Raw genomic sequence first — 8,113 nt, 5'->3', positions numbered from 1 at the left:
CTACTGTTTGCTGATTTGGACCTACACTCCCTCCTGGTTGTGAACTCAGTTGCTGTTCACCCTCTGGCTGTCTGTTTTTTCATTCTGGTACTGACTGCTTTGCACCTCCTGTCCAACCCCATATTCTGTTAATGCAACCTGGGTTCTATGCAGCCAAATCCAACCCGCCTTGCAGTGGGCTGTGGTGAAGACCATAGAGTAGTCTTAGACTCTGCTGATCAGAGTAGTAATGGACTTGAGGTAGCGGATTATTTGCATGCTTATTCCTGACAGTTTCCAACTGCCTTTGGGGAATCACTTACAGAGCAATTCCATAACTTGCACTCTGGGGGAATTGCTGAACCATTACACACAGGAGGTGTCTCTTAGAGCATGCTGCACCCATTTAAACAGGGTCTACAAATTATATTGCTGATCCTGAACAGAAGACCATCCACCTTTAATAACTCAGAACTTCCTAATAGGGTACATGAAAATGAGTTTTCTAAACTAGACAACCCCTTTAAGGATTTGACGAGTGTAAAGCAGAAATTCTAACGTCTAAGTTGTAAGACAAGGTTTTGCCTTCTAATTTGGTTTTGATTTGAGTTTTTGACTTGCTCTGATTATGAATGAACGGAACCTCTCATCTCTGATATAAATTCTTTCAAACTTTTTTGTTGAATAATTCCACTTAACATGCATAATCTGTATGCTCTGGGAACACTCAGGTCATCATCTTAAAACATGTATTTAAGACACTTTTCCCCCTCTTCTTCATCCTGCACACTTTGCATGGTAAATAGCTCATATGTAATCAGTTTTTATGACAAAAACAAATTTTTACTGTGGTATGCAATATATATTTTGCATTTGGTGCTTGATATTGATCATATTAATGTTCGATGTTAATGTGTTTTTATAAGCACTCACTTATTTTCACTAGTTTTACTTTCCTGCACACTGTCTCACCCCACATAACAGCCATCTGCCTCCCAGCCCCCATTATTTACACTAGAAGGATTTCATGGGGGAGTATCCAACTTTCTTCAAGTAAACATTATCTAATTAGGTTACTATGAAGCAATAATGAACCATGTTTTGTACAGTTTTTCGTGTTCCCCATATTGTTCTAGCATCACCAGATTCCCTGCTAGCAAGACGGCGTAGTGCCAGTAACAATAATTTGTAAGAAAAAGTTATTTCTACTAGTTATGAGGTGTAATTGCCAATTACTAGGACTCCAAATAATTAAATATGAAATGATTTTATTTTTGTTAGATCAAAGGTAAATTGATGCTATTAATGTAGATAAAACACAGATGCAGGACAATAATAAAATTGAAATACTTTAAGATAGTTATGAATAAAATGTGGATATGCACTGCTTTTTTATTTGTTTAGGGATGTTATTCAAAAAAGCTAAATCTTACTTAATAGAAGAATCTGTCTTTCTTTGGAAACAGCAATATTACTTGAGGATATTGCATGGTCCTGTGCGGGCAGCCTCTTTTACTACAGAGATGTGGTTGCCCAAGATTAAGCATCATGTAATAGATACTCAACCACTTGGTGAAGCTTCCTCTAAAGAAGTTGTCTCCCGTCATCCGTTTGTAAGAATGTGGGGGAGAACTCCTAACTCTTACAGGGGACTTTGCGTTGTTTTTTTATTTATATTCGTACATATGCCTGAATATGTTAATTTATTGCACTGTGCCTTTAAGGTGTGCATTTGTGCTGTGTTTTATTCCCCATAGGTGGCATTCCAGAGGAGGAGAGGCCATTCCAACCTGTTGTATTTATATTGTGCTACTGATGTTTATTGCACGTTATGACCATTTAGTTGTACAGGCATTTGATAGCGGACTCCCTGGCTTGGTTTAGATTGCTGTCACCGAGCTGTACTGCTGGATACCATCTTTGCTAAATTTCATCCTGCTTCTGGCGCTGTGGGCAGAGCTTATTCTATAAAATGGTTGTGTTTCCTCCAAATCTTGTTCAGTGCTTGGGTGGACGAGGAGGAACTTGGCTGTCAGAGACGGAGAGCTGCTGGAGAGAGTGAGCCGTGTAGAGAGCTGCCGTCGAGAGAAGCGGAGGAGCTGTGGAAGCAACTGCATTTTACGTTGGGCCTAAGTCTGTAGGTTCTTGAGCGTGTTACAGGAGCATCCCCATGTGTAGAGCGTTGTGAGCCATGATGGACAGCAGGCAGGATTCTCCCCCTGTGCGTCAGCTGAGCCAGGTGGAAGCAAGTACAGCAAGTACAGTGCAGCTATTTGCAGACCTAGTAGGCCTGAAACTGCCAGACCAACCGCTGCCTCAGGCAGGAGAGACTGTGCCTTTCATATTAAGAAGTGAAGAAGTGTTATTGTTGTTCCTGCTGTAGCCGGATTTGTCATGAACACTGGCCTAGTAAAGTTGAGTTGGCAATTGTGGTAACGCGGGCGCCGAGTCGCGGTGGGCGGGGCTCTCTGAGCTGAAGTTGGTATTCGCGCCCTTTGGTCGCGGTGGTGCACTTTCTCTCTCCCGCGCCTCGGGCCGCAGAACCAGTGAAATAAGTGGTGCTTGTAGGATACACTGTTCTCTATCCCCTAGGATGTTATGTGGTGTACCCCAAAATAAGGATGTTCCAGGAGGCAGGGTTCAATAAACTTTCACAGTAGTTTTACTGGGCACAATATGCTTGGTGGTTACTTTTGTTACAGAGGCAATGTCTTTAAGTAGTATAAACATATCACAGGGTATTGCAAATGGTGGTACCTGCTTCACCTCCCTGACTCTGTCTGTAATTCCTCCAAGTGTGCTGTGAGTTCTGCTCCTCTTTCTTCTCTATACTGTGCTGGAAGGTGTGCTGTTGACTGTCCCAATCCAGTTGCACTATCACAGAGGAATGGTGTCCCTTGGGGATTCTAGGCTGTGTGCAAGCTCCTTGCTTTGCTCTAGGCACTCAGTAGTGTCCAAGCTCCTTGTCTGGCTTCTGTACCACAGGCAACACACACTGACCTGCACTCCTTTCACTTCCACATGGCTGTTGCTGATCCTCTCACAGAATTCCTCTCAGTTCCACATGTCTGCTGCAGCATCTCCCTGAATCCAACTTTAGACACTGACTTGTCTGCTCTCCTCTGCCTGCACGCTGCTGCACACTTCTCCTCACTTCTGCACTGCTCTGCTCCACACACTGCACTGGGTGAGGTTTGTTCCTGTGTCCCCAGCTAGCTACACCCCTCCCCTCTCTCTGGAGAATACATCTTAAAGGTGAAGCAGCCCATTTATGTTTCTGCTGAGTCATATAGGGAAGTGAATTCAGTACCAACCATGATTACAGAATAACGCACATTAAAACCTGCATACTAAAGCAACAGTACAATGACAGTAAATAAACAGCAATTTTCCTGGGTATCACATTCGTCCCCGGTAAAATCAGGGTCGTCCCCGACACTGTCTCTCCTGCAACAAAAACGGGACAACAATATGCAATATAACATATTCACATATTAAAGGTAAACTTTGCATCATAACAGCAAATGTCCATAGTGCAAACTCCTGAAAGGCAAAAATATTAAGGCAATACTGTAAAACTAGTGTCTCTCAATATATGCAGCAACAACATCCATATGGCAAGACATCTTCTGTCGCCATTTGCAAGGCGCATGGTACAGCCGACAATCCTTGCGCTGCATTTCAATAGACTCAATAGAGATGTGTCGCAACGTGCGCAACTTGGGTTTCAAAATAAAGTTCAGGACAGTCTCTGGGTCTCAAAAATCAAATCAAGGCTGCATGGGCCAACTAGGGGGTCAAATATAACTATAGGGCTCCATAGAAATAGTCTGTAGCATAGACATGTCTATTCAGTCACAGTATCGTTTAGGCATTTTACCTTTGGTGGCTCTCTCCGACCTTCTAGGAGGATCACAAGTAGTAGGGGGCTGAGAGTCAATAAGTTCACAATAGCTCGGAACAACTTCTGGGTGGGACTCAATCGGCAGACTTTGGCTAGGGACAACTTGTGGGACACCTAGTTGCATCCAAGCACCGAAAGGCCAGTCAAACGGGAACATATTACCTGCAGTTTCCATGGGGGACTCCAGTCTTCCCTCAGAGGGTGTCTCATCTGGAATGGTTTCCTCTCTAGAGTCCTTCAACAGGCAAAGTTTCAGTTGATTACGGTGTACCACCTTGGTACTCTCTACGTTTTCTTTTCCAATCTCGTAGATTTCTATGTCTGGATGAGGAATGGCTTTCACAGTGTACGGCCTTGGTTCCCAATAGTCATCTAGCTTGCTGGTTCTGTGGTTCTTCTTTAACCAGACTCGATCTCCAACTTTCAAAGGTTCAGCTTTGGCATTGGAATTATAGTCCTCTTCTTGTCTCTGACGTACGACTTTCATCCGGTTCTCAACCATTTCATTGGCTTCATTCAGGCAACGCTGATGGTCTGCTACCCAGTCTGTTCGTGGTAGTGGATTGATGGTATCGCTGACTTGAACTTCCACAGCTATATCAGACGGTAGTTTGCCTTGATGACCAAACATCAGGAAGTATGGAGTGTATCCGGTGGAACAATGGACGGTATTGTTGTACAAATAAGTTAGCTCTGGAAGAAGAATGGGCCAATCTGCTCTTCGATGAGTAGGCACAGTTTTCAGCATTTCTATCAGTGTCTTGTTCATTCTTTCGCAGAGTCCATTGCATTGTGGATGGTACGCAGTTGTTCGTAACTTCTTACAGCCATAGAGGGTGCACAACTCTTGAAACAATTGTGACTCAAACGCAGACCCTTGGTCCGTCAAAATGTGTTTAGGATATCCATAAGGTAGAACAAAGGTTTTCCAGAAGACTTCAGCTGTGGTCTTGGCTGTCAAATCCTTCACGGGCAGTGCTACAACAAACTTTGTGTAATGGTCAATGATGGTCAGAGCATTGGTGAACCCAGTTCTGCTTGGCTCCAGCTTCACATGGTCAAGTGCAACTAATTCCAGCGGCTTATGACTCACAATAGGATGTAGTGGCACTTTCTGGCCAGGTTGCTCTCTTCGGCTCACTGCACATGAAGTACATTATCGACACCATTTTTCAATGTCCTCTCTCATTCCAATCCAGAAGAACCGTCTTCTTATAGTGGCTTCAGTCTTTTGACACCCACAATTACCAGACTGGTCGTGGTAAGCTTCGAGGACTATGCTGGCGTCCTGCCGGGGCACCACAATCTGATTCACACGTTCATAAGTGATTGGATCTAGAGTGCGTCTGTATAGCTGACCCTTCCCTATGAATAGCCGTCTTCTCTGCCTTAACAGCTTGACCAACTCTGGATCGGCACTGATATGCTGACTCCTGCTGAGTTTTCTTCCAGATTCAAGAAGGGTTTTTAAACTTTCCAAGACTCTGCTTTCTTTCTGGACCTGAGCCCAATGTACTTTCTCTGTTTGTAGATTAAGAGGCACTTATTTAGATGGGGGCGGGGTTCCTCTCCTTGTTGTCATGGCATTTTGGTTGGCAAATTGTGCATAGAAAGCAGGCATTTCCACCTCTTCCCAATTCTTCTCATCTCTGTCCACTTCTTCTACTGTAGGCAGCCGGGACAGTGCATCTGCATTCACATTCGATTTTCCTGTTCTGTACTTGATGGTGAATTTGAAGTTGGCTAGTCGGGATGCCCATCTTTGCTCCAAAGCCGAGCTGTGTTTAAATGAGCCAGGGGGTTGTTGTCGGTAAAGACTACAAATGAAGTGGCAGTAAGGTAGTCCCGGAACTTCTCAGTAATGGCCCACAGGAGTGCAAGGAATTTCAACTTAAACGAGCTGTAGTTATCATCGTTTCTTTCTGTACCTCTAAGGGCTCGACTTCCATAAGCTATCACCCTTTCTTTCTCATCCTGTACTTGGGAAAGCACAGCACCCAATCCTTTCTTGCTGGCATCTGTGTACAAATCGAAAGGACGGCTGTAGTCTGGGTAAGCCAACACGGGGGTTTCAATTGGCATCTGTTTGAGTTTATTAAAGGAGGCCTCTTGAGCTTCAGACCAGAGTATCGGCACATTCTTCTGTAGCTTATGATTGGGTTGGCCTCGTAACAATTCCTGTAGGGGTGCTGCAATTTGGGCAAAGTTCTTTATAAAGCGGCGGTAGTACCCCGCAAATCCAAGGAAACTTCTTACCTCCTGAATGGTGGTAGGGGTCGGCCTATCTTTCACTGCAGCCACTTTGTCTGGATCTGGGATGACTCCTTCAGCGCTGACAACATGTCCCAGGTAATGCACCTTTGGCTTCAGCAAATGACACTTTGACGGCTTGACTTTTAAACCGTACTTGATGAGGACATCCAACACTTCTCCCAGGTGTTTCACATGCTCTTCATATGTCTTAGAGTACACAATGACGTCATCTAGATGCAAGAGGACCGTTTCAAAATACTTATGGCCTAAACAGTACTCCATCAGTCTTTGAAATGTTCCTGGGGCATTGCACAGCCCAAATGGCATACTGTTGAATTCGAACAAGCCCATTGATATGGTAAAAGCTGTCTTTTCTCGATCTTCAGGGGCCATTGGTACTTGCCAGTATCCACTTGTCTGGTCCAATGTGGAAAAGAATGCGGCTGACCCTAGCGCTGTCAGTGACTCTTCGATTCTTGGTAAAGGATAGGCATCCTTGTGGGTGATATTATTTAGCTTCCTATAAATCAACACAGAAGCGAATGTTGGCGTCTTTCTTTCTAACCAACACCAGGGGTGCAGCCCAGGGACTGTGACTATCCCGTATGACATTTGAATCTTTCATTTCTTGAATCAACTTCTTCATTGGTTGGTATAGAGACAGAGGTACTGGACGGTATCTTTCCCTTATTGGTGGGTCTGAACTAGTTGGGATGGTATGCTGGATGACATCCACTCTTCCAAAGTCTATAGGGTGCTTGCTGAATGCTTGGTGATGTTCTTTGGCAATTTTCAGGGCTCCATCTTTACATTCATCTGGAGTGTCTTTGTCGCCAATATGTATTTCTTCCCACCATGGAGTATCAGGGATTTTATCAGGACAGACGTCTGTTTGGGTGGTATGTTGCGTGGCGGTGACCTCTAGGTTCAAGACGTCTTGAAAGGTAATTCTTGATAGCTTGGCAACTGACTGGCATCGCCATAATCTAACAACTTGATCGCTGACATTTATCAGACGTATGGGTACTCTACCCTGGGTGACAGTTACTAGGCTACGTGCCGCAATCACAGACTCATTCCCTTCCACCAATACTGGTTCCACGAAGGCTTCATAATTTTGACCACGCAGACCCATTCGTGCCCTGCACCATATCATAGTCTCTGTACCTGGCTGCAGCAATATTGGTCGTCTGTCACTCACTCGGACCTTGCAAATTTCTCCATCTGGGTTGGCAAATTTCTGGTGTCCATGCAACAATCGGAGAGTTTGCTGGACTACTCTTCTTTCTGACGATGGGGCTAAGCCCAGATCCTTCTTCAGGGCCACCATGAGTTCTTCAAAACAGTTCTGCAGCACATTCATGCCTAGGACCACTGGGGGAAATTCGTCATCATGAACGTCAACCACTATCAGGCCTTGTTGTAGGAGTTCGGTCTGTCCAACTCTGACTGTTGGCTCCCAATATCCTTGATGGGGAATGATCTGTCCATTACTGGCTATAACATTAATCCATGTTTGTGGAGGTTTCAATAGCTGATCTAGCTTCCAATGTCGTTCATAATGTGACACTTGTATTGTTGTCACCTGCGAACCGGTATCTAGCAATGCTGCAAACGGGATTCCATCTATCTGGATAGTGACCACAGGACAGCGCCCAATGTATCGGCAAATCCACTCTGACTGATCTGGACCTATGCGCTCTCCTCCCGAGGGTTGGTCCTTGGCCTGGGGGAGATTCACATTTAAATGCTGGCATTCTCGCTCAATGTGATCACTTTTCCTACACCGCCTGCAAATGGGTCTTCCTTGGGAATCAAACTGGTCAGTGGGCCGTCTCCCAAAATTTCTATAACTGTCCCCACCGGGGCTGTAATGTTGCCTACCTCTCGGAGACCAGCGATCTTCATCTTGTCGGCGTTGCTGTTTAAGTTCTCCCAGCTCCCGGCACATTTCTGTCAGATCTTTAGCCAGTTCTG

Source organism: Rhinoderma darwinii, chromosome 5, assembly GCF_050947455.1.
Source record: "Rhinoderma darwinii isolate aRhiDar2 chromosome 5, aRhiDar2.hap1, whole genome shotgun sequence".
NCBI lineage: Eukaryota > Metazoa > Chordata > Amphibia > Anura > Rhinodermatidae > Rhinoderma > Rhinoderma darwinii.
Note: the sequence above shows the minus strand (reverse complement) of the source record.